At 46.5% G+C, this 27,888-nt stretch overlaps 1 long non-coding RNA gene across 2 annotated transcripts in view; it reads left to right on the top strand.

The window, feature by feature from the left end:
- Nucleotides 1-27,888, top strand: part of LOC310708495 — a 227,006-nt gene that overhangs the window by 160,076 nt on the left and 39,042 nt on the right. The gene's annotated exons all lie outside the window — the stretch shown is intronic.

Below are 27,888 nucleotides of genomic sequence, written 5' to 3'. Positions count from 1 at the left end.
CAAGACCACCCACAAACATCATACCTGCATCACAGAAAAGGCGGTCTACAACAGAAATCTGAGTGCGTTGTTTATCTCCTGTCTGGCAGGTTACCTGTTAATGATCACTTGATTGGATACCCTGGGGAGCCTGGCCAGTCTTTGGTAATGACAAATACTTAGTTCCTGAGCCAGGTCACAGGCTCACCCTATTCATACACAGACATACCCTTAAGACAGGATTTGTGAACGAAAAGACAATGGGTAGGCTTTACCATTTTCCTTCGACCTTTCAGAGAAATATTTGAGGTCAATTTGGGAGGGACAAAATGGTTTCAGGACTTTTTCTGTGGGGTTTCAGACATGTGGTTTATATATGCAGTTATGAACATTTTTTTATTTCAGCGAATACAAAATTTCTTATGCTCAGCAATTATTTGTGGGTTAGATAGTGAGGCATGGGCTGGGCCAAATCCCTCAAAATCTCTTAAATCACACCCACACCATGCAATTTGATCACTCTTATTACACCTTAGCAGTCATGGCAGCTACAATCCCCAGGACCTTTAACAAACTAGATCTCTTAGGGTTTTTCCATGACTGTTAAAGTAGTACAGTGGTGCCTCGCAAGACAAAAAGAATCCGTTCTGTGATTCTCTTCGTCTAGCGGTTTTTTTCATCTTGCGAAGCAAGCCCATTGAAGGATTAGCGGATTAGCGGATTAGCACTATTAGCGGCTTTTAGAGGCTTTTAGCGGCTTACCTGCTGATCGGATCAGCTGATAAGCGGCTTAGCGGCTTAGAAAAAGGGGGGAGGGGGGAAAAACCAGCAGGAACTCGCAAGACATTGTCGTCTTGCGAAGCAAGCCCATAGGAGATTCGTTTTGCAAAACACCTCCAAGACGGAAAACTCTTTCGTCTAGCGAGTTTTCCGTCTTGCGAGGCATTCGTCTTGCGGGGCACCACTGTATAAGGGTGCTTTAAATAACATACGGCATGGAAGGACTTTTAGTTTGCCTTCTGAGGAAGCCTGGTGCTCCAATTGCAGGCCGCTGGCTTAATGTGTGAATCAAGTGCTGTTAAAGTCCCTGAGAAAACAGAATGTTTGCTAAACAAATATGGAGACCCTCTGGAAGTGATTAACTCAAGAAAGGGCTTGAGGCAAGAATAAGTTTGCTGTGTGTGTCTGTGAGAGAAAGAAAGAAAAGTTATTTCGATGAATGGTTCAGTCCCTGCTGAAATTGCAAAGCTGGCATGTCTCCTTAGCAATTAATTATAATCATAATTAGTTCCAACCCAAGAGCTCATCGTGGGAGAGAGAAGACGACAAAAAGGCCATATTTCTGCAAAATGCCATGTTGCTTCACATGACTGCAAGTTGTTTCTGGACAGTCGCCAAATCCAAGAATTCTCTAAATTTCTTGTTCAGAGTAGTGATTAGTAATAAGTTTAAGACAACACAAAAGGGTAAAGAGCCTCATTAATCCAAGGCAACAGCTGGGAGAAATAGCAGGAAATTGATACCAGCATGTCAGATTCATTCCCAGATGTTTTCCTTCCTGACCATACATTGTGACTACATTGACAACTCATGTCCACCCATTCCTTCATCATTCTGTAGTGTAAAATGTTGGCCCCATTAGTTATTGATTCATTATATTTCTATCTTAACTTTCCTCTGTTGTTGTTTAGTGGTTTAGTCGTGCCCGACTCTGCGTGACCCCATGGACCAGAGCACGCCAGGCACTCCTGTCTTCCACTGCCTCCCGCAGTTTGTTCAAACTCATGTTGGTAGCTTCGAGAACACTATCCAACCATCTCGTCCTCTGTCGTCCCCTTCTCCTTGTGCCCTCCATCTTTCCCAACATCAGGGTCTTTTCCAGGGAGTCTTCTCTTCTCATGAGGTGGCCAAAGTATTGGAGCCTCAGCTTCACGATCTGTCCTTCTAGGACTTTCAAGGACTTTCCTCTATGGAAACATAAATAGTTCCTGCCTCCTGTTTACCGTATCCTCACAACAACCCTGAGAGGTAGGTCAGAGTTACCCAATGAGCTTCATGAACTTGGATCTCCTTGGTCCTACTCTGACGGACTGAATTGTGACACCTTTTGCAGGACTGGTGGCTGGTAGTCACGACAAGCCATTTCTATGGCTAGGCTTGTATGCTGCATCAGGTCGCCAATGAAATCTGAGGAAGTGTGCTGTTACGTAAAATGCCCTCGGTTATTAGCCAAACTTAATTTGACCGTGGAGCCTTTTTGTCTGATCTAGATAATCTCTGTCCCTTTCAGTAATAACATGTAATGCCAGAGGCATTTTCTGCCCCTACTGTTGGCCATCGGATGATTATTTTGCTGCAATAACTCGGTGTTTTTCAGCATCTGCATGGTTTATTTGAGTGTTTAAATAGCACGCCCTAAAATATTCACCCACACTTCCTTCCAAGAGCAACACAATGAGGAGCCCCTTGCTGTTTTATGCTGTTTTTAAGTCGCATTTTAATCAATGTTTTATATTTGCTATTAGCCGCCCTGAGCTTGGTTCTAAAACCAGGAAGGGTGGGGTATAAATAAAAATATTATTATTATTATTATTATTATTATTATTATTATTATTATTATTAAACTTTCAACCTGCTATGTTGAGGCACCGCGTCCCACCCAGGCAGGCTCCATCGGCACATCTATACCACCAAGAAACAGATCTGGTGCTGGGAAGGGTAAGGTAAAGGCAAAGGGACCCCTGACCATTAGGTCCAGTCGTGACTGACTCTGGGGTTGCAGCGCTCATCTCGCTTTATTGGCCGAGGGAGCTGGCATACAGCTTCCGGGTCATGTGGCCAGCATGACTAAGCTGCTTCTGGTGAACTAGAGCAGTGCAGAGAAATGCCATTTACCTTCCCACCGGAGTGGTACCTATTTATCTACTTACACTTTGATGTGCTTTCAAACTGCTAGGTTGGCAGGAGCAGGGGCCAAGCAACGGGAGCTCACCCCATCGTGGAGATTCGAACCACCAACCTTCTGATCGGCAAGCCCTAGGCTCTGTGGTTTAACCCACAGCGCCACCCGCGTCCCTGCTGGGAAGGGTAGTGGGGAATAAATGCCAATCAAAATTGGTACACTGAGGTGGGTGGCCGTCACCATTTCCCCCCTCTTCACAACAACCCTGTGATTTCTATAAGGCTGAAAGGAAATGGCTGGCTTAGCTCATCCAATAAGCATCATAGCTGAATGGGGATTTGAATCGAAGCACACAGAATTCAGAGGTGTACTGCTTTTGTATATGAAAGTTCCATTTGGCCTATCCTATCCACCATGAATTCATCTACTCCAGAGTTGCCAAGCAGAAAGCTTGGGGGGGTCCTTCCTTCTCAAGCCTTTTCAGGGGTCCCCAATCTGGCTGACTGTACTCCATTTTACACTCGTGTCCCAACATCAGTCTACTGCCCTGCTGTATCCCTCTAAATTAAAATGTGGGTGCCAAGAACTGAATTTAATAATAATAATAATAATAATAATAATAATAATAATAATAATAAATTATTATTATTATTATTATTATTATTATTATTATTATTATTATTATTTATATCCCACCTATCTGGCTGAGTTTCCCCAGCCGCTCTGGGTAGCTCCCAGCAGAATATTAAAAACGCAATAAAACATCTGTTATGTAGTGAGTTGAATAGGATCCAAACTGCAGCAGACTGATTGGTCCTAGAACAATAGGATCCAAAATGCAGCAGTCTGATTGGTCCTAGAACAATAGGATTCAGAATGCAGCAGTCTGATTGGTCCTAGAACAATGCAGGAGTATGATTGGTTGGCAGACTGATTGGTCCTAGAACAATAGGATCCAAAATGCAGCAGTCTGATTGGTCCTAGAACAATGCAGGAGTATGATTGGTTGGCAGGAACCACCCAATCCTGCTCCAGATAGAAGTGAATCCATAACCTGATTGGCTTACGGTAGAATTCCGGAATTAGCCAATCATGTGCAGCCCATTGTGTAAATTATGTATATAAAGCAGATCCTGTGAGGGGACTTTCATTCATTCCTCCTCACCACTATGAGCTGAATAAAGAGCATGAAATCACTTTGCGACTCTGAGTATATTTCAACATCAAACATTAAAAACTTCCCTAAACAGGGAATACTGTAAATGCAGGCCCTCCAGGTGTGCCTATTTTCCAGGAGCAGTCCCAGATTTACAGAAGCCATCCCAGGTTCTAATTTGATCCCTGAATGTCCCACTTTTCCTTAGGATGTCCCTATTTTCATTGGAGAACTGTTGGAGGATATGTTGTTATGTGACACCCCCCCCCCAAGCCAAGGAGATAAGTAACTATACAACCTTTAGAAGACATCTGAAGGCAGCCCTGTATAGGGATTTTTTAAAAAAAATAATAATGTTTAAAGTTGTATTATATATATCTGTTGCAAGCTGCTCAGTGTGGCTGGGGCAACCCAGTCAGATGGGCGGGTTATAAATAATAAAATCATCATCATCATCATCATCATCATCATTATGGAATAGGGCATCTGTAGTTTCATCTGAAAAATGTGGAGGGTATGTAAATGGTGGTGGCTGTGGAATCGAATGAAGCTAACATTATTTAGCAATAATGCAGAAGGGATCTCCGAGCCTTTACTAGGCTGGAAATTGGGCCTCCAAGTTTAGGTTGTTTGCAAAAACAGAGACTTGTAGCTACTTTTTGCTCTTTCCAGCGAGTCAGTGCAGCCCACACTACAATGCATAGTAACGTAGCAATGGAGACTAACCCAACGGAGTTTGATAAACCTCTTCTCTTTGCTGTCTCTTTGGGACTGGAATGCCCTTGGCAGGTCTCACAAAACATTGCTTGCAGAGGGCATTTGGCTTAGCTAATCACTTGACTGTGTAGGACAGGGGTCCGCAAACTTTTTCAGCAGGGGGGCGGTCCACTGTCCCTCAGACTTTGGGGGGGCGGACTATATTTTGAGGGGGGTGATGCAAGAGCACCACAAGCCCCAGTGGCTGCTTACCTGTGTCTTGCGAGTGGCAGGAGCTGGCGGCGGTGGCTGAGGGACAAAAAGCGGCGCACAAAAGGGCTCCAGAGAGGGGCTGCTTAAAATGGCAGCCGCTCGTGCGCTGCTGCTGCTGGCACCAACAAAGCCCAGCCCCCTCCTCCTCTAGGCAGGGCAGGGAGAAGCCAGGAGGAGGGAGGGAGGAGGCGCCACTGCTGCTGCCGCCGTTTGAGGGAGAGGGAAAGAACACGCGTACAGTGGTACCTCAGGTTACATATGCTTCAGGATAAGAACAGAAATTGTGCTCTGGCGGCAGCAGGAGGCCCCATTAGCTAAAGTGGTGCTTCAGGTTAAGAACAGTTTCAGGTTAAGAACGGACCTCCGGAACGAATTAAGTACTTAACCCAAGGTACCACTGTACTGGCAATCCATGCGGCGATTCCTGGACCGTCTGCGGGCAGGATCCAGAAGGCAATTGGGCCTGATCTGGCCCGCAGACCTTAGTTTGCTGACCCATGGTGTAGGAGAACAGCACAGCTTTCATTCATGCCTCCGTATTATCAGTGGACACGACACTCATTCTCAGCATTGCTTGAAATCTACTTGTGCGCCTAGCAACCAACGGTGGGGGGGGGGGGGACTGTCACCACAACAGGACTCAAACTCATTCAGCTATCCCCAAATTTTATGGCCATATTTCCATTCACGTGCACAAGACCGAATGAAATTAATTTTCCTATGGCTGCAATTTCTGGATCGAGCCATAAGGCTGTTTCGGGTTATTACTAATTTCCTGTTCTCTCTTCAGCCGCACACTGTTAGAGCACGTGCCCAGAAATACACACGGATTTGCAGTTCCCATCCTCCGCTCCGCATTTGTCTCATGTTATTAGCTGGCTTCAAAACGTGCAGCCTTATAACAGCTAATTCAATATTTCCCTACTTGCCATATGGTTTATTGCCCACAACAGCTCAACAGAAGAGTAAACAGGCGGAGTTAAACTTTATAGGTCAGAAAAGCTGTGTAGAAGTTAATGACTCTCTTAGAACAGCTGCTTAGCAGAGACGTAAGCTGCATTTCCCATTTTCGGTGGTCTCTGTTTATATGTGTGCAGACTGCAGGATTGTTGTCTAACTCTGCATGTCGACAGCATGGTGATGAAGGCAATCTTTTTCTGATAAGGAGACTCCCACATGCCGACTTTTCATTCGGATAAAACAGCTGTGACTATATTGATCGGAAACTGATTAGATGTCTTTCATGTTCAAACACTGCTATAATAAGGTTTACATTCTCATATACCTACAAAAGCAACCACAAAGACTCCCCTTTAAACCTTATATGCATTTGGGACCACAGCTAGCAAAAGGGGGCATAAAATACAGTGGTACTTCATGTTAAGTACTTAATTCGTTCCGGAGGTCCGTTCTTAACCTGAAACTGTTCTTAAGCTGAAGCACCACTTTAGCTAATGGCGCCTCCTGCTGCAGCTGCGCCGCCGCTGCACGATTTTTGTTCTCATCCTGAAGCAAAGTTCTTAACCAGAGGTAATATTTCTGGGTTAGCGGAGTCTGTAACCTGAAGCGTATGTAACCTGAAGTGTATGTAACCTGAAGCGTATGTAACCCGAGGTACCACTGTAATGCAAAAATGTCTCCCATACATTTAAATGACATATCCCTAGGAGATGTAGGGTGCTGGGGGTAGTAGCTTTCTTACATCAGCCCAGGGACCAAAAACCACTGGGAGCTTCCAGCGGCGGAGATGGGAAACCTATTTCTCCCGGGGGCCACATTCCCTTTTAGATAATTTCCTGTGTTGGGGGAGATGGGGGAGGTGCCGCATTGGAAGACACAAGACTTGCCCACTCTGGAAGAATGGCAGACGCAACTGATAGACTACATGGAACTGGCTGAAATGACTGGCAGAATTCGAGACCTGGGAGAAGAGACGGTGGAAGAGGACTGGAAAAAATTTAAAGATTATCTACAGAAACGTTATAAATTGTATGAATGTTAGGAGTATGCACGAATGAGAGCAACATGGCAGCAGTAAACCTAATGTAAGACATATGAGAATAGGTGATGTGTAGAGAAATTGTGAAATTTGAAGAAACACTACGTTCAAATTTAGCAGGTTAATTTATGACCAAAATATTTATAATTTGGAATTGGATATCTGAGAATTACAAAATAAGATTGGAAGTAAGGTAACAAATTGCTGTATTTAACTATATGATGGAGAACGCAGGGGAGAGCGATGAGAGGAAGTCCAAAGATCATGAAAGTATGACTTATGAACATTTGTAATCTTTTTTCTTGTCTTTTATTCTTATTCTCTTTATTCTTACTTTTTTATATATACAATCTTACTTTGAACCTTTTTGTCTTTTCTGTAATTCTGTTGTTATTTTTGTTGTTCAAAATTGCAATAAATATTTTACAAAAAAAAAAAAAGAGAGATGGGGGAGGTGCCAGCAGTAGGTGGGGGCCAAGGCAAGAATGGGTGGAGCAAGGAATGGGAATGTTACCTTGGCAAAGTAGCCGCCCAGAGAGGCTGGGAAGGCCCAGTAATATGGGCGGGGAGTAATACATTATTATTATTATTATTATTATTATTATTATTATTATTATTATTATTACTACTACTACTACTACTACTATTTTACACACACACACACAGTGGCATAGCATGGGTTGCCAGCTCCCGGGGCCATGGGGTGGGGTAAGATAAAGGTAAAGGGACCCCTGACCATTAGGTCCAGTCGTGACCAACTCTGGGGTTGCGGGGCTCATCTCGCTTTATTGGCCAAGGAAGCCAGCGTACAGCTTCCAGGTCATGTGGCCAGCATGACTAAGCCGCTACTGGCGAACCAGAGGAGCGCACAGAAACGCCGTTTACCTTCCCGACGGAGTGGTACCTATTTATCTACTTGCACTTTGTCGTGCTTTCGAACTGCTAGGTGGGCAGGAGCAGGGACCAAGCAACAGGAGTTCACCCCGTCGCGGGGATTCGAACCGCCGACATTCTGATCGGCAAGCCCTAGGCTCTGTGGTTTAACCCACAGCGCCACCCACGTCCGTTTGGTAGGGGGTGGAAGAGAGGAAAACAGATGGAATATGCGTGTGCATTCGACTGCCCAACAGCGTCCGCAGCACCCAAAAGAATGCAGCTGCAGAGATAAGAAAAGAAGAGTCATTCCGTTGTCTAGAGAGGTCACTTCCTGGTTCTCATGGAGAAGCCGTTTTCCATGGAGCCTGGCAACAGAAGCATGCAGCTGTATTGCAGTGGCAACAGGTGTTGAAATTTTGCACCTCCTAACAATTTCGCAGCTGGGGCAATTGCCCCTGTGTCTCCCCACCAGTGCCGGATTTACGTATAAGCTAAACAAGCTATAGCTTAGGGTCCCATTCTCTTGGGCCCCCCCAAAAAATATAAAGAGGAAAAAAAACCATTTCCAAAATATAAGATAAAAAACAAATAAAATAAAACCTACATAAAGCAAGTGTTTTGTGTTGTGTAGGCTCCTATGATGTAAGCAATAAGCATATATAACATATATTCAACACAAAAAAACAGCGACAATTTGTTGTTGACAAAGGACAGCTGGACATATAAAGGGCCCCATTACCTTCAGTAGCTTAGGGCCTCATCAAACCTAAATCCGGCCCTGCTCTCCACACTATACCACTGGGCACACACACACACACACACGAAGGCAAGCAAGAATCACAGCCACAGTTCAAGAAGACATTCCAGGCAACTGAAAAACACCCAAGAAGGATATGAAGTGGGGCTACTGAAGGGTGTAGCCTGTGGAGAGGGTGTGTGGCCTGGGAAGAGCCTGAGGGCCAAACAATGAAGTCCAGAGGGCCACATTTGGTCCCAGGGCCTGATGCTTCCCCCCCCTGCTACTATGGGCTTTAAAATCATCCCACTGGAGAACAGAGCCTTTACTTTTCACAACATCAGGATATAATTGGGCCTATTTATTACAGAGAGCTGTTTCCCCTATGAAAACTGGGTCAGTGGCTTTGTACACAGACAAGAACAGCCCTGATGTTTTGCAGATTCTGAGCATAGTGGCAGAGTTCAGGAGCTGGCTAGCAACCAAGCCTCTCTGTGGCCCCATTTGGGACGTCAGCAATTCAAGAGCAGGGAGAGAGCAGGGTCCAGCTTTTGGATGCATTCAAAGCTTTGACTAGATGGCCCTTTGGACTGCTCCAGCAAGCCTCTTCTTATCTTTTTATGGGAGATCATAGCAATGCATATCATTTGAAGGCTGGATCCAAATTTCAGTGGGCCCCCAGGCAATAATACAGTTCAAGAGACTTGTTTCTGATTTGGTGAGGCCCCACCTAAAGTCAGTGTTTGTCCCAGGGTTCCCTGTGCCAATGCAAAGATTGACCTTAGCAAGAGTTTGAGTGTCCTAGCGTTGCCCCGTATAACCATGTTTGATTAAAATGTCACGATTGCAACGAGGTTCTGCAGTTCCTTCTAAGGTTTTGTCAACAGCAGCCCATGGACTCTGTCACACAGAATGCGATGGGATCCGCTGAATAGGAAGCATGCTTCTCTACAGCACATTTCATGCTGAAGTCTGATAGCAAACCCTCCAAGTGTCCCTATTTTCCAGGGAGAATCCCGGATTTACAGACGTTGTCCTGGTTTCTGACTTGATCCAGAAATGTCCTGCTTTTTGTTAGGACGTCCCTATTTTCAGTGGAGAAATATTAGAGGGTATGGAGTTATGTGATCAACGAGCCAAGGAGATAAGTAACTATACAACCTTTAGAAGACATCTGAAGGCAGCCCTGTACAGTGGTACCTCAGGTTACATATGCTTCAGGTTACAGACTCCGCTAACCCATAAATAGTGCTTCAGGTTAAGAACTTTGCTTCAGGATGAGAACAGAAATCGGGCTCCGGCGGCGCAGCAGCAGCTGGAGGCCCCATTATCTAAAGTGGTGCTTCAGGTTAAGAACAGACCTTCGGAACGAATTAAGTACTTAACCTGAGGTACCACTGTATAGGGAAGTGGGTTGTTGTTTTTTTACTGTTTAGTGTTTTATTGTGTTTTTATATATGTTGGAAGCCGCCCAGAGAGGCTGGGGCAACCCAGTCAGATGGGTGGAGTATAAACGATAAAATTATCATTATGGAATAGGACGTCCCTATTTTCATTGGAGAAATGTTGGAGGGTATGTGACAGATAGACAACCCCCACACCTTGCAAGCTGCCTCTACGAAGCTAGTGCTCATAGCTGCAAAGATAAGCTTACCGTAAATGTGTGACGGTAAAGGCTTCTCCATTGTGAACATGTTGCTCACATCAGAAACTGATTACTGAAATAAATACTTTCAGTTCCACTGCCTGAGAGCTGAAAGTTGACACATAAATGGGGACAGATTTCTCTACCTCAAATGAAGCTAAAAAGCCTTTATATGGAGAAGGGGAGGGAGGTTGCCACTTTTAGAAGCGAAATATCTGCCAAAAATCTCTTTGGCTGTTGCCTGGTGACTGCTTTTAATGTGGTAACGTGACAGGGACCCCGTCAAATGATTTCCTGGACTGAGTTTTTAACGTGACGGCTATTATCAGCATGTGTTCGCATCATGCCTCCTCCCCCCACCCACCCCCCCACCCCCGGTTTGGGTGGTGGAAGGGATATTATTAAATGAGTAGCAAAACAGCTTGTCATTTTGACTGGCTCAACATAGTGCGAGGGTTGTGTTTGATTTTTGGTTGTAAAAAAGGATTATTTATTTACTCTCATGGATTATTTATTGCAAATTTATTAAAGAAAGGAAAAAGGCACACCAAAAAAGGAGACAAAGCAAAACAAAAACATCGGCTCACATTCATCAATGCATCCATCTTAACTTACACATGCATGCTACCCAAATGCCAAATGCCCAAATGGTACCAAATAGGTTTCAACTGGCTTGGACCGGTTTAAACTGGCCTAAACGGGTTCAAACCGGTCTGAACTGGTTTCAACCAGCTAGGACGGATTCAAACTGTCCTAAACCGCTTCAAACTAGCCTAAACCGGTTCAAACTGGTCTGAACTGGTTCCAACCAGTTTGGGCCGGGTCAAACCAGCTTGGACCGGTTCAAACTGGCCTAAACTGGTTCAAACCAGTCTGAACTGGATCCAAGCGGCTTGGACTCATTCAAACTGGCCTAAACCGGTTCAAACCGGTCTGAACCGAATCCAACTGGCTTGGACCGGTTCGAACTGGCTTAAACCGGTTCAAAGTGGCCTTAACCGGTTCAAACCGGTCTGAACTGGTTCCAACCGGCTTTGAGTGGTTCAAACTGGCCTAAACTGGTTCAAACCGATCTGAACTGGTTTCAGCCAGCTAGGACCGATTCAAACTGTGCTAAACGGCTTCAACTAGCCTAAACCGGTTCAAACAAACCGGCTTGGACCGGTTCAAACTGGTCTGAACTGGTTTCAACCAGCTAGGACCAATTCAAACCAGCTTGGACCAGTTCAACCTGGCCTAAACCGGTTCAAACTAGCCTAAACCGGTTCAAACCGGTCTGAACTGCTTCAAACCGGCTTGGACCAGTTCAAACTGGCCTAAACGGGTTCAAAGCGGTCTGAACTGGATCCAACCGGCTTGGACCGGTTCAAAGTGGCCTAAACCGGTTCAAATGGGTCTGAACCGAATCCAACCGGCTTGGACCAGTTCAAACTGGCCTAAAGCGGTTCAAAGTGGCCTTAACCGGTTCAAACCGGTCTGAACTGGTTCCAACTGGCTTTGAGTGGTTCAAACTGGCTTAAAACCGGTTCAAACTGGCCGAAACCGGTTCAAACTGCGCTGAACCAAATCCAACCAGTTGAACCAGTTCAAACCGGCTTGGACCGGTTTAAACTGGCTTTAATCGGATCAAAGTGGCTGTGATGTCCTGGGATTCCAATTCAGAGGATGAACCGGAGGAATCCCAGCCTGCACAGGAGTCCCCGCCTTCAGGGCCGGCTGAACTGGGGCAGGGCCTTGATTCTGAGGCACCTACACCTGTGCCGGATCCTCAGGAGCAGGCACCAGGTGAATCCATTCTGGCTCCAGAGGTGGTTGAGGACTCAGTGCCTACAGATGAGTCCCCCCTGGGCCCAGTAACCCTTCAGCCTCTCCTGAACTGCAGAGGCTTAGGGCAGAGAGGTGAAGGGAACTGGTTTCTCCCAGGAGGAGTGCTCGCCTTAAGGCCAGGAGAGGCGGGTCTCCTGGGGGCCGGGACCGCCCCTGGCCTCAGAGAAGATAAAGGCCAGTCAGCCCGGTCCCAGGTTGCGGAAGCAACGTCGTCGTTGAGTACCTGCTCCTACCTGGACCCAGACCTGACTTTCCAGTGTTCCTGTCCCCACCCGGCTTCCTGCTTCTGCCCTTCCAGTGTTCCTGTCCCCGCCCGGCTTCCTGCTTCGGACCTCGCCTCGCTCCTTGTGAACTGTTTCCAGGCTAGTGACTCAGGACTGGACTTTGACTACGACAACGGTAACCTTCCCCCCGGGACTAGCACAGTGGCCTAAACCGGTTCAAATGGGTCTGAACTGGTTTCAGCCAGCTAGGACCGATTCAAACTGTGCTAAACCGCTTCAACTAGCCTAAACCGGTTCAAACCAGCCAGCTTGGACCGGTTCAAACCGGTCTAAACTGGTTTCAACCAGCTAGGACCGATTCAAACCGGCTTGGACTGGTTCAAACTGGCCTAAACCGGTTCAAACTAGCCTAAACCGGCTCAAACTGGTCTGAACTGGTTCCAACCAGTTTGGGCCGGTTCAAACCGGCTTGGACTGGTTCAAACTGGCCTAAACCGGTTCAAACCAGTCTGAACTGGATCCAACCGGCTCGGACTGGTTCAAACTGGAGTAAACCGGTTCAAACCGGTCTGAACCGAACCCAATTGGCTTGGACTGGTTCGAACTGGCTTAAATCGGTTCAAAGTAGCCTTAACCGGTTCAAACCGGTCTGAACTGGTTTCAACTTGCTTGGTCCGGTTTAAACTGGCCTAAACTGGTTCAAACCGGTTTGAACTGGTTTCAAACAGCTAGGACCGATGCAAACTGTCCTAAACTGCTTCAAACTAGCCTAAACCGGTTCAAACCGGTCTGAACCGGATCCGACCGGCTTGGACCAGTTCAAATTGGCCTAAACCGGTTCAAAGTGGCCTAACTGGCCTAAACCACTTCAAACTAGCCTAAACCGGTTCAAACCGGTCTGAACTGGTTACAACAGTGTTTCCCAACCACTGTTCCGCGGCACACTAGTGTGCCGCGAGATGTTGCCTGGTGTGCCGCGGGAAAAATTTAAAAAATTGAAAGATTTTTTTTTTAAGTCAAATTTTCGATTGGGGCGCCGTCACTAGATGACCCCTGGGGTTCCCTCCCTCCCTCCCGCTCTGCGCCTCCCTCCTCCTCCTCCTCCAGGGAGGCCCTTCCTGGCTCTCGGCCAAGGCTTGGCGGCTGCCACTCACTCGCTCGCCCACCCGTCCCTCCATCCCTGCACCCGGCCTCTCCCCCTCCGTCCCTGGCGCGGGGGCTGCCGGGATCCGTAGTCCCCTCGCCCTTGGGCTCCGCGCCCGCGCGGGGTGCGCGAACTACGTTTCCCAGCGTGGCCTGGCGGGCCGGGCGTTTTGTTTGAAGCCCGGCCATGGAATGAGCGCAGTGGCGGCGGCCGGGCGGGCAGGGGCTCTTCCGCGCAGACCCCCCGCAGCCTGCCTGCGCCCCCGCAGAGATCAGGCGGCAGGATGGAGCCCGGGGATCCCCGCGGAGGCGGAACGGCGGAGGCGGAGGCTGCCCCCCAGGTAGGGCTGCGTCGGGGGGGTTTAATTTTTGCAATGCTGCATCCGCGCCGGAGGGGACGCATCGGACCGCGGGGAGACCCCTTGGCGGGCGTGCAAGGCAATGCATGCGTGCAGGCGTTGCATGGAGTGCAGTGCAATGCAATGGCAACGCGGCGCCCTGCATGCATGCATGCAACTTCCACTGGCGCTCCGGAATTGGCAGGTGAGGGGGGTCCCCAGTGGGCAGCAGAGAGAGCCGGGAGGGCGAAGGGGAGCCGGGGGGGAGCAGCGCTGCTCCCCGAGCCGAGCCCGGGGGGAAACTTCGGCGTCGTTGCGCCGGGTGTTGGAAGCGGAGGCTGGCGGGGGCCCCTCACCTGCAAAACCTGGTCGCCTCTCATATATTTCGTGCATTGCATTCATCGCCCGCTTTCTCCTCCAAGGAGCTCCCGGGGGCGCGCGTGGTTCTCCCCGTGTTATCCTCGCAACAACAGCCCTGCGAGGTGGGTCAGGCGAGTGGCCCAAGGGAGCACCCAGGGATTGTCCTGGCCAGGTGGGGTGATATGAACCCTGCTCTCTGCCCGGTCTTCGTCCTCATTTAGCCCCCACATGTGCATGACTGTGCATGACTGAGGTTTTCCCCCCTCGTCTTGGCTATGGTGTGAGTCTGTGCTGTTAATTAATGGGGTTCTGCCTTCGGAGAAGATGAGCCAGCCCTCAAGGAGGTGATTATGTAATTTGCTAGCAATTCATGTCCCTCCCGGCATGACGCTGCGCGCTGACGTCACGGGGCTGTAATGGTGGTGTGCCTCGAGATTTTTTTCATGAAACAAGTGTGCCTTTGCCCAAAAAAGGTTGGGAAACACTGGGTTACAACAGGCTTGGACCGGTTCAAACCGGCTTGGACTGGTTCAAACTGGCTTAAAACCGGTTCAAACTGGCCTAAACCGGTTCAAACTGCTCTGAACCAAATTCAACCGGTTGAACCAGTTCAAACCGGCTTGGACCGGTTTAAACTGGCTTTCATCGGTTCAAAGTGGCCTTAACCAGTTCAAACCGGTCTGAACTGGTTCCAACCGGCTTTGAGTGGTTCAAACTGGCCTAAACCGGTTCAAACCGGTCTGAACCGGTTTCAACTGGCTTGGACCGGTTTAAACTGGCCTAAACGGGTTCAAACCAGTCTGAACTGGTTTCCACCAGCTTGGACCGGTTCAAACTGGCCTAAACCGGTTCAAACTAGCCTAAACCGGTTCAAACTGTCTGAACTGGTTCCAACCAGTTTGGGCCGGTTCAAACCGGCTTGGACCGGTTCAAACTGGCCTAAACCGGTTCAAACCGGTCTGAACTGGATCCAACCGGCTTGGACTGGTTCAAACTGGCCTAAACCGGTTGAAACCGGTCTGAACCGAATCCAACTGGCTTGGACCGGTTCAAACTGGCTTAAACCGGTTCAAAGTAGCCTTAACCGGTTCAAACCGGTCTGAACTGGTTCCAACCGGCTTGGACCAGTTCAAACTGGCCTAAACCGGTTCAAAGTGGCCTAACTGGCCTAAACTGCTTCAAACTAGCCTAAACCAGTTCAAACCGGTCTGAACCGGATCCAACCGGCTTGGACTGGTTCAAACTGGCTTAAACCGGTTCAAAGTAGCCTTAACCGGTTCAAACCAGTCTGAACTGGTTCCAACAGGCTTTGAGTGGTTCAAACTGGCCTAAACCGGTCTGAACCGAATCCAACTGGCTTGGACCAATTCAAACTGGCTTAAACCGGTTCAAAGTAGCCTTAACCAGTTCAAACCGGTCTGAACTGGTTCCAACCGGCTTGGACTAGTTCAAACTGGCTTAAACCGGTTCAAAGTGGCCTAACTGGCCTAAACTGCTTCAAACTAGCCTAAACCAGTTCAAACCGGTCTGAACCGGATCCAACCGGCTTGGACTGGTTCAAACTGGCTTAAACCGGTTCAAAGTAGCCTTAACCGGTTCAAACCAGTCTGAACTGGTTCCAACAGGCTTTGAGTGGTTCAAACTGGCCTAAACCTGTTCAAACCGGTCTGAACCGAATCGAACTGGCTTGGACCGGTTCGAACTGGCTTAAACCGGTTCAAAGTAGCCTTAACCGGTTCAAACCAGTCTGAACTGGTTCCAACAGGCTTTGAGTGGTTCAAACTGGCCTAAACCGGTTCAAACCGCTCTGAACCGGTTTCAACTTGCTTGGTCCGGTTTAAACTGGCCTAAACTGGTTCAAACCGGTCTGAACTGGTTTCAAACAGCTAGGACCGATTCCAACCAGCTTGGACCAGTTCAAACTGGCCTAAACTGGTTCAAACCGGTCTGGACTGGTTCCAACCGGCTTGGACTGGTTCCAACCAGCTTGGACCAGTTCAAACTGGCCTAAACCGGTTCAAACTGGTCTGAACCGGATCCAACCGGCTTGGACCAGTTCAAACTGGCCTAAACTGCTTCAAACTAGCCTAAACCGGTTCAAACCGGTCTGAACCGGATCCAACTGGCTTGGACTGGTTCAAACTGGCTTAAACCGGTTCAAAGTGGCCTAAACTGGTTCAAAACGGTCTGAGCTGGTTCAAGGAGGTCTGAACCGGTTTCAACTGGCTTGGACCGGTTTAAACTGGCCTAAATGGGGGCTTCCGGAGGCGGCGCGAAACAGGCAATGGCGGTCCTCTTTAGTCTCTAAAGAGGGGCTCCGCAGGAAAGGATCGTTCGCTACGGCACAGCGACGATCCACTAAGAAAAACCACGGGCAGAGTGAGCTCGTGGCCGTGGGACTCGGCGGGCACCTGGAGCGACCCCCAAAACGAAGAAGGGACCCCTTAAGGGGTGCCGGAAGCGCGGAGGGGAAGCAGTGCTGTGAGTTCATCGCTCTTTCTGTGGGAGCGAAGCCGCGCGGCTGCTGCTGATGAGCGCCGACCTTTCTTCCTTAACCATTGGATTCTAAATTATCTACTCGTGAGTAAGAATTACCCTACTTTGGAATTACAAATTTTAAATTTGGCTGAAAGCGGGAGACGAAAAAAAGGAAGTCCGTCTTCCGGCAAGGCTTACAGATCAAAGGCAAAGGAACTGATAAGCTGGAAGCAGTAGAAAGGGATTATAAAACTGGAAGTATCATGCGTCTGATAGAACTGGTGGTCGAAATGAAAGGCAAGTCTTCTTTTTTCTTTACTTTACTGTGTTGATGCAAATTGGGAACCTTCTCCTTTTGTGGACTTTAAAGTTTAAAACCCAGCCTCGGGATGGCGGGGGAAAAGAGTGCTTTTTGCGGATACAATTTATAAAGCGGAAATAGATACATAGAGGCAATACTGGAAGATACAATCAAGTAACTGTATCTTGCACCTTTGGATGTGATTTTGTGGCAACTTTGTAAGGGCTCTGCAAGTGGGAAAAAGTTTTAAGGACTATTGTCAAACTATTCAGCTGCAGGAATTTTAATGGCGACTAAAACTTTCTTCCTTCTTCCATGAACTGTAACAGTACTCCCTCTAGTGGAGATTGGGATTTACAAATTCCTGGGAACTAACTTTGTTTTGACTCTCTGCTGGTGTTATCTACATTGAGGACTGTTCTTCCCATGGAACATTTGACAATTTGACCTTGACTTATAGACAGGTGTGGAATGAGTGGCCCTCCGAAAACAAGAGCTGCAAAAGCGAAAGCAGTGAAAGGCCAACTTGTGCAAACAACTTTGACTTCTCAGTCACGTAGATCATCAGTTCATGCTGTATTAAAGGGAATTGAACCCCCAACAACAGCTGAATTGAAGGGAATTGAACCCTCAACATCAGCTGAATTAAAGGAAGCTGAACAGCCGTCAACAGAGGATATGGCTGTAGGGGGATCTGATACACTTTTGAAGGAAATGTTACAACAATTTGCAATTTTAAATAAGAAGGTTGACGATCAAACAGCAAAAATTGACTTAGCCACATCCTCTATTACAAAACTATCTGAACAAGTGGCACAGCACTCACAAGCAATTGGGAATTTAAAAGACGCTACTTCTGAGAACCGGAAATTGGCTGAAACTGCGAATGAAAAAGCTGACCAAGCAATTCAAAAAGTGGATGAATTGAAAGGAGAGGTAAGGCCACTACACAAGCACATTGGTGACCAGCAGGCCTACCTGTCTATGGTGGAATTGAGAAATCGAGAAAATAATTTGAGATTACGCTCTATCCCAGAGCTTGAGAAGGAAGACTTGACTGGTTACTTGACAGCAGAATTCTCCAAATTTTGGGGTATAAAGGAAGACGAAGACTTTAAAATAACAACTGCATTTAGATTGGGAAGAGTCGCTAGGAAGGACAGACCCAGAGACTGCCTGATTATTCTAAGGACTAAACAGGAGAGAGACAAAATACTTGACCTTCATTTTAACAAATCACTTGAGATCCAGGACAGAAGAGCGGAAATTTATAAGGATATACCAAAACAATTACTGGATCTCAGATCTATTTACACTGACTTAGCAAGACTTTTGAGAAGTAACGGGATACCCTACAGGTGGGAGTTTCCACAAGGCCTATCATTTAACTACAAAGGAAAGAAGGTTAGAATTAAAACAAAAGAGGACAGTCAGAAGTTCCTGCAGGACCACGGAGAGGATCTTCAGAAGGGAACAGCAGTCCCTTGGCCTCCGCCACAGCCTGGAGTAAAACCAACACCATCTTCCTCGGACCCGGACAAAAAAGAGGACACCCCATAAAGAACAACAACAGATTGATACAGGATGTCTCTGCAGCTGTATAGTTGGAACATTAATGGGGCAAATTCCCCGGAAAAACGAAAAAGGATTTTCCATATTCTGAAAAAGGAACATCTGGATATAATTTGCTTGCAAGAAATGCATGTGACTAGGCTCCACAGGAAAGTATTAATCAACAAAAGACTAGGCCAAGAATTTATCTCATCAGACAAAGTAAAAAAGAGAGGCGTGGTGATCTACGCAAAGGAGAACCTAGCACCGAAATTTTTGTTTAAAGATGAACAGGGAAGAATCCTGGCAATTGAAATACAAACTCAAGGAGAAAAAGTTTTGATATTAGGAATCTACGCACCAAATGAGGGGAAATCAGAATTCTATAAGAAGCTACATGAGACATTATTGGACTATCTGGACTACTCGAACATCATTATGATGGGAGATATGAATGGGGTGGTCTCTACCTTGATGGATAAGTCACAAAACCAAAATTTAACCAAGGATGGCAGACTACCGAAAACCTTTTTTGAACTGGCAGACAATATGGATTTGATTGATATTTGGCGGATAAGGAACCCCCTAGGTAGAGAGGGAACTTTCTTTTCTGAGGCCCACCTGTCATGGACAAGAATCGACCAAATTTGGACAACTAGAGGGCTGGCACCAAAGACTATAAGAGTGGAAATCTGCCCAAAGACTTGCTCCGACCATAACGCCCTGAAAATGGAAGTGAGACTTACTCCAGTCGGCTCCTTCAGATGGAAAATGAATGACACCCTGTTTAGAGATCAAGAGATCGTAAAGAAGGCCCAAAAAACTTTAAAGGACTACTTTGAAATCAACTTGAACACTTCAGTGGAAAAAAGAACAATCTGGGACGCAAGTAAAGCTGTAATGAGGGGGTTTCTGATACAACAAAACACAATTAAGAAAAAACACTGGAATGGGAAAAAGGATAAAATATTAGAGAAGATAAGAGATGGAGAGAAAAGATTGAGATCTAAACCAAAATCTAAAGAGATCTTGCGAGAAATTAAATTCCATCAGGCACAATATTTGAAATTGATAAATCAAGAAGTGGAATGGAAAATTAAACAAATGAGACAAAGATCCTTTGAGTCAGCAAATAAATGTGGGAAACTGCTGGCATGGCAGTTGAAAAAAAGACAGAAACTAAATTATGTTACCAATCTAGAGGTGGAAGGGAAAAATATTCAGAAACCAGGTGAAATTAGAAAGTGTTTCCAGAAATACTTTAAAAAGTTGTACACACAAGGGCCAGAGGAAGTGTCTGAGATGGAACGATTTTTGAAACTCAACGGCTTACCAGAATTATCTCAGGAGAAGAGATCAATCTTGAATTGTAAAATAACACAACAGGAAATTGAGGATGCCATTCAGAATATGCAGCTGGGCAAATCTCCAGGCCCAGATGGGCTGACCTCCAAGTATTATAAGACACTAAAAGACTACTTGATTCAACCATTAATGGAGGTTTGCAATCAGATTATGGGGGGAGGAAGGGCACCGGAAACGTGGAAAGAAGCCTTCATCACATTGATACCTAAAGTGGAAACTGAAAAGACTCAACTTAGGAACTACCGTCCCATCTCACTCCTAAATGTGGATTACAAAATATTTGCAGACATTTTGGCAAGTAGATTGAAAAAGATTTTAAATGAAGTAATTCATAAGGACCAAGCAGGCTTTCTCCCTGGTAGGCATTTGTTTGACAATACTAGGAATATTGTAGATATTCTGGAACTTTTGCAAACAAATATTAATACTAAAGCAGTGTTAATTTTTATTGACGCAGAGAAGGCCTTTGACAATATTTCTTGGAAATTTATGAAGAAAAATTTGGAAGGGATGGGAGTGGGACGGGGGTTTGAAAATGGCATAGAAGCAATTTATTCAGAACAAAAAGCTAAGTTGATAGTGAACAATGTGGTGACAGAGGAGTTCCATATTGAAAAAGGAACACGCCAGGGGTGCCCCCTATCCCCCCTATTATTTATATCAGTCCTGGAGGTTCTGCTGAATATGATTAGGAGGGACCGGCAAATACAGGGGATCACGGTCGGAGTGAAACAATATAAACTGAAAGCATTTGCAGATGACTTAGTTTTAACATTACAGGAGCCAGAATCCAGTACGAAAAGAGTTTTGGAACTGATTCAAGAATTTGGTCGGGTGGCAGGATTTAAGTTGAACAAACAAAAAACTAAAGTTTTGGGGAAAAACTTGAGCCAGTATGGTGTAGTGGTTAAGAGCGGTAGTCTCATTATCTGGGGAACCGGGTTCGTGTCTCCGCTCCTCCACATGCAGCTGCTGGGTGACCTTGGGCCAGTCACACTTCTCTGAAGTCTCTCAGCCCCACTCACCTCACAGAGTGTTTGTTGTGGGGGAGGAAGGGGAAGGAGAATGTTAGCCGCTTTGAGACTCCTTAAAAGGGAGTGAAAGGCGGGATATCAAATCCAAACTCTTCTTCTTTAGAAACAGAGGGGTTTCAGAAGGAAACAGAGTTAACTGTGGTTAAGAAGGTGAAATACCTGGGGGTAAACTTGACGCCTAAAAATTTGAATTTGTTTAAAGACAATTATGAGAAATGTTGGTCAGAAGTTAAGAAAGATTTAGAAACTTGGTCGAGATTGAAGCTTTCCTTGCTGGGCCGAATTGCTGCTGTAAAGATGAATGTTTTGCCAAAAATGCTGTTTCTATTTCAAACCTTACAGGTCGTGGACAGAGTGGAATGTTTTGGAAAGTGGCAGAGGGACATTTCAAAGTTTGTCTGGCAGGGCAAAAAGCCCCGAATAAAGTTTAAAATACTAACTGATGCAAAAGAAAGAGGGGGGTTTGCCCTGCCAGACTTAAGGCTATACTACGAAGCGGCAGCCTTCTGCTGGCTGAAAGACTGGATCTTATTAGAGAACACAGATGTCCTAGACCTGGAAGGTTTTAACAACTCGTTAGGATGGCATGCGTATTTGTGGTACGGCAAGGCAAAAACATATGGAATGTTTAAAAACCATATTGTCAGGAAAGCAAAAAATATGTTTTGCTTTCAGAGTAAATGGACAATAGGGGATTTAAACTTAAACTGCAATTGAAAGTACAAAAGAAACACATGAAACAAGGTTATAATTTGCTGATAAATTTATTGCTAAGAATGCATTGTGCGGGAGATGTGAAAGTTGAAATAAGCTGTTGAAAGGTTATGATTCTTGGTATCTTTTTTTCTTGTCTTTTCTTTTTTTTTCTTTTTTCTGTCTGTAATTGGAAAAAATGTAATAAAAATTATTTAAAAAAATAAATAAACTGGCCTAAACGGGTTCAAACCGGTCTGAACTGGTTTCAACCAGCTAGGACGGATTCGTACTGTCCTAAACCGCTTCAAACTAGCCTAAACTGGTGCAAACCGGTCTGAACCGGTTCCAACCGGCTTGGACCGGTTCAAACTGGCCTAAACCGGTTCAAACCGGTCTGAACCGGATCCAACCAGCTTGGACCGGTTCAAGCTGGCCTAAAGCGGTTCAAAGTGGCCTTAACCGGTTGAAACCGGTCTGAACTGGTTCCAACCGGCTTTGAGTGGTTCAAACTGGCCTATACCGGTTCAAACTGCTCTGAACCGGATCCAACCAGCTTGGACCGGTTCAAACCGGCTTGGAATGGTTCAAACTGGCTTAAACCTGTTCAAAGTGGCCTAAACCGGTTCAAACCAGTCTGAACTGGTTCCAACCGGCTTTGAATGGTTCAAACTGGCCTAAACCGCTTCAAACTAGCCTAAACCGGTTCAAACCTGTCTGAACCAGATCCAACCAGCTTGGACCGGTTGAAACCGGCTTGGACTGGTTCAAACTGGCTTAAACTGGTTCAAAGTGGCCTAAACCGGTTCAAACCGGTCTGAACCGGATCCAACCAGCTTGGACCGGTTCAAACCGGCTTGGACTGGTTCAAACTGGCTTAAACCGGTTCAAAGTGGCCTAAACCGGTTCAATCCGGTCTGAACCGGATCCAATCGGCTTGGAACGGTTGAAACTGGCTTAAACCGTTTCTAACTGGCCTAAACCTGTTCAAACTGGTCTGAACCGGTTTGAACCAGCTTTGAACGGTTCAAACTGGCTTAACCCGGTTTAAACTGGCCTAAACCAGTTCAAGCTTGTCTGAACCGGTTCCAACTGGCTCGGACCGGTTTAAACTGGCCTAAACCGGTTCAAAGCGGTCTGAACCTTATCGTAGAATGTAACAACTGATTGGCTGGCAGTACCAGCCAGGAGGGAAGCAGAAGCAGCCAATCAGACATTGTGTAAATAATGTATATAAAAGCCTGAGGTTTGGGGGGAAATTCAATCACTGTTTTACAAGCTGCAATAAGGAGGATGAAATCACTGCAGGACTCTGAGTACATTTCACAGGGGAAGGAAAAAAAACTACAGAAATAAAGGCAATGCTATTTGTAAAGGAAAGGGTTTGAATTGGATCCTAATGGAAAGACAGACCATAGTGAAGGAAATGGTTGGCAAAATCAGAAGAGCAGAGCAACAGGAGTACACCTGGGAAATTGCACAGCTATTCCATCAGGTTAAAAATAAAAGCCAGATATTTCAAACTCGGGGGGGGGGGTGAGAGATCCTAAAGTCGGACAGTGAAGACACAAGAGCAGCATGTTTTATATACATCTTGTAAGTGCCCCATAACAAGTGTTGGACAAAGTAAGATCATTTCTTGACCAAGTCCCAGTGTGAAAGGAACAAGCTCTGTCAGCCCTTAAGTAAATTTAACATTGCAGCCTATTAACTTTGCTCCATAAAACTTAGTGGGAGCCAAAATGATGGGTTGACCTCTTGCATATTTTTTTGGTGTTTTTGTTTGTTTGTTTGTTTTACATTTCTGCCTTCGAGTTTGATTTTAGGCAAGGGAAAGAATGTCTTTGGGGTTCAGGTGCTTCATTTTAAAGGTGTCGTGGAAATACTGCTGCTTTGAAATTTTGCAAGCTCCATTTTACTAAATTGTTTGATTATTGATTTTTTGTATTTGTAGTGTCCTTTGTGATCACCCTTCAGGGCCTTTCCCACCATCAGTATGCAGATGACACCCAGCTCTACCTCTCTTTTAAATCAGAACCAGTGAAGGCGGTGAAGGTCCTGTGTGAGATCCTGGAGGATGGATGGCGGCTAACAAATTGAGGTTGAATCCTGACAAGACAGAAGTACTGTTTTTGGGGAGCAGGGGGCGGACGGGTGTGGAGGACTCCCTGGTCCTGAATGGGGTAACTGTGCCCCTGAAGGACAAGGTGCGCAGCCTGGGAGTCATTTTGGACTCACAGCTGTCCATGGAGGCACAGGTCAATTCTGTGTCCAGGGCAGCTCCCTACCAGCTCCATCTGGTACGCAGGCTGAGACTCTACCTGCCCGCAGATTGTCTTGCCAGAGTGGAGCATGTTCCAGTTATCTCCCACTTGGACTACTGCAATGCGCTGTACGTGGGGCTACTTTTGAAGATGACCCAGAAAATGCAATTAGTCCAGAATGCGGCAGCTAGACTGGTGACTGGGAGTGGCCGGTGGGACCACTTAACACCGGTCCTGAGAGATCTGCATTGGCTCCCAGTACGTTTCTGAGCACAATTCAAAGTCTTGGTGCTGACCTTTAAAGCCCTAACGGCCTCGGTCCTGTAAAGCTGAAGGAGCGTCTCCACCCCCATCGTTCAGCCCGGACACTGAGATCCAGCGCCGAGGGCCTTCTGGCGGTTCCCGCATTGCAAGAAGTGAGGTTACAGGGAACCAGACAGAGGGCCTTCTCGGTAGTGGTGCCCACGCTGTAGAACACCCTCCCTTCAGATGTGAAGGAAATAAGCAGCTATCTTCTCTTTAAAAGACATCTGAAGGCAGCCCTGTTTAGGGAAGTTTTTAATATTTAATGCTGTACTGTTTCTAACACTCGATTGGGAGCCACCCAGAGTGGCTGGGGAAACTCAGCCAGATGGGCGGGGTATAAATAATAAATTATTAACCTCCTGGATCTCAGAAACTACAGATAAATCCTGCTCAATGAGAAAGCAAGAAGCCTCAGGAGGGAAGAGTGCTGTTACACTCAGATCCTTATTATAGGCTTCCAATGGGTGCTGGACTTTAGATGGACCGCTGGCCTAATCCAGGAGGCTCTTATGTTATTAAGAAAACACCCTCAGCAACGCTCCTTGGATATGCAACCACATGAACTCAGCTGTAGCTATTTGTGCAGAGATTTTAAAAAAGTAGAGGTGGCAAGTTCAGTTGCTTTGTGGTAGGGCATCTTCTTGCAGACTGGCAGGGCTATTGTCAACTTAAGAATGCAAACATCTCGAACAATGGCCCTGGAGCACCTTTGCCAGTCTCTGTTGCCTAGGAGTCCTTTATCTCCTTGGATGACACCGATCCTTCTCTCGTTGTAAAATGAATTAATATCCCCCCCCCCCCTTTCCACATTTACTCAAAAGCCCCTGTAGGAATGCTCAGGTTCCTGCCTGTCTTCAGGCCTCGCGTTTGGAGATGAAGTAATGGAAAATGAGATTCCCGAGAGGCCAGGAGGCGATATGTCCAGAGACAAAAGGCTGCTGCCACATGAAAGCCACCGTTATCTCACGTAAACGCTTTTTTTCTTGTTTCATAGGAAGATCCTAGGAGGAAGGGCTGTGGCTTTTTGGTAAAGCATCTGTTGTGAATGCAGAAAGCCCAGGTTCAAGTCCTGGGGTGTCCAGGTGAACACTGCCTGAAACCCTGCACAGCCCCTGCCAGTCAGTGTAGACAATACTAAATGGAATACCAACAATGTGACCAACAGTATAAGGCAGCTTTCTGTGTTCCCCTGGTGAAAATAAGGGGTCTTCTGTAACTTCAGGATCAAAATATCACGTTGGGTGTCTTAAAGCAGCAAAACTAGTGCCTTAGGAACTTGAACTATTTTTACAACTTTACAGAGGCCAGCCTCCAAAGAATGAGAAATATTTCTGCTACCGTATTGCAAATTCTTGTTTTCTTATCATAACGGCAAACCTGGGAATGCACAAAGTAACCTACAGTACAGGGCGCATGAAGCGAAATTCAACAGAAATGACACCCCTGCAACACACTTTCTGTCTCTGCTTCATCACACTGTGACTTTTGTTAGCCCACCAACCAGTGCAGGGAAACTCACAATGAGAAAATACCAAAATGTTGTAGGACGACTATTTGCCATTTTTAGGAGCATCCCTGTGGTGGGTGGAACTTCTGTTCCTTCTCAAAATATGACTGGATGCTAATCAGGGGGATGCTAATCTATTCGTAACAAGTTGTTTTATTCTTGCCTTAGGGACTCGTGGTTTTAAATTGGGAACAGACAGCAGTACTTACGCACAAAGCATACATACATTTGCCCAACCTTTCCTCAAGCCTGGAGGTCCCTGCTGTTGGGATTTCTTTCTTCACCTAAACCATAACAAACAAGGGTTGGATGGCAGAGGGTGGATAGCGATCTGCCATGGATGCTTTAGCCAAGATTCCTGCATTGTAGGGAATTGGACTAGATGGCCCTTGGGATCCCTTCCAACTCTACAAATCTAAAGGTAAAAAAGGCAAAGGTCCCCTGCCAAATGTTGCCATGGATGCAGCAGGCAAAGAAATGGGTGCCTGCTCCTCCATCTAACATTCCCAGGCAGCCTTTACTTCACAATTTTTGTTTTTTAAAAAAGCAGCACAGGGAAGAACAGATATTAGATGATCAAATTTACACCAGCTTCAGTGTTGTTAACACGTAACACAGAGCTGTTTTCTGAAGTAGTGCCCATAGTGCAAGTTGCAGGGTTTGGCTTATACAACTGTATTTGGTATGTAATTAAAAAGCTAAACCTACCCAGACCGGGGGGGGGGGGGGGGAAGGTGGAAGGGAATGACTTATTAAGTAGCTTAAATAACCACAAGAAAGTGCCAGCAACATTCCTAATGAAGAAAAAAAGGCTAGATTACGCAAGATAAAATGAAAAATGAAACCGCTTGGAATACTTAAAAAACCCAAAAACCCGTTTTGTTAAATACTCCCAAGCAACAAGTATTGGATAATGTATCTTATTCTCCTTTTTATCAGAACTTGATCTTAATGTCACTGCACAGGGCAGACTTGCTCAACTTGTAGCAACAGCTGTGCAGAAAGGCATAATGGCCCCCTTTCACACACAGTAATCCAACTACATTTTTCCGTGGTGTCAATCCATGCAAGGGGTGCATGGATATAGCAACCGTGTGGGTAGCGCCAACTGCACAGGTCTTTCCTACAGGATCAGCATGCAGCTGGGCACACTTGCGTGAGCTTTCCGTAGCCACTCTGGCACACCCCACATGGTTACGATAGTCATACACACCTGCAAAAATGCTTCTCCAGCTTTGCTCAAAGGGGCGCTGCGCAGTTCTGCCTCTCCTGCGAAGCTGGAGGGACAGAAGGGACTCCTTCCAGCTTCCAAGCGACGCGCCTGTCCTGCGAAGCTGGAGGAGGAACAGAAGGGACTCCTTCTGTTCCTTCTCCAGCTTCGCTTGAAGGGGTGCTGCGCAGTTCTCCCTCTCTGTGCAGCGCCTCTCCTGCGGAGAGGTGCTGCGCAGAGAACTGCGCAGTGCCCCTTCAGCGACGCCCGTCCTGGCTTCTGCCTTAGCTGCACGCAGTCTCTTCTGGCAGGGGGAGCCTTCATCCCGCTGCCCTGAAGAGGCTTGGTGCGGTTATCCCAGAAGCCAGAACAGCCACATGGTATCCCAGAAGCCAGATCCCTCTTGCTGTTCTGGCTTCTGGGATTCAGAATCATTTTTTCTTATTTTCCTCCTCCCAAACCTAGGTGCACCTTATGGTCGGGTGCGTCTTATGGAGCGAAAAATACAGTACTCAGAAGCCAGACAGAGAGAGTGCACCCATTAGTTCTGCTGGTGCTGTTAACTCCCAGCAGCACTAACCTGGAGCTGTTCTAGAATGCTTCTAGACCATATGGCTAGGATAGACACACTGTTCCACAGTCCTTGCTGGGGCACAGGCTTCGGATGTGGCACTGGGAGACTTCTATTTGACACCAAAGGAACTGGCATATAGAGGCTTTTTTTATCATCAATATGAAATGGGTGCAAAGGGGACAGGGATCAGTGTCACCAGCCTGTATATAGTGTCGCTATCTCTTTTTTCCATCATAAATCAGGAAGAGCCATAGCTGAATGGAGCAGCATCTGTTTCACATGCAAGAAGTTCCAGGTCCCTGTCTGAAATGCGGGAGAGCTGCTGTCAGTCAACAGAGACAATATTGAGCTGGATGTGGAGGCAGGCTAACAAAATCCAGGCTTAATCCAGGCGAAGTACTGCTAATCAGCAGGACTGGGGCTCAACCCATTTGGAGCAGGGTGGCACATC

Source organism: Podarcis liolepis, assembly GCF_965112155.1.
Source record: "Podarcis liolepis genome assembly, chromosome: 6".
In the NCBI taxonomy this organism is placed as follows: Eukaryota; Metazoa; Chordata; class Lepidosauria; order Squamata; family Lacertidae; genus Podarcis; species Podarcis liolepis.
The sequence above is the reverse complement of the archived record's forward strand: the minus strand, read 5'-3'. Positions and strand labels throughout refer to the sequence as shown.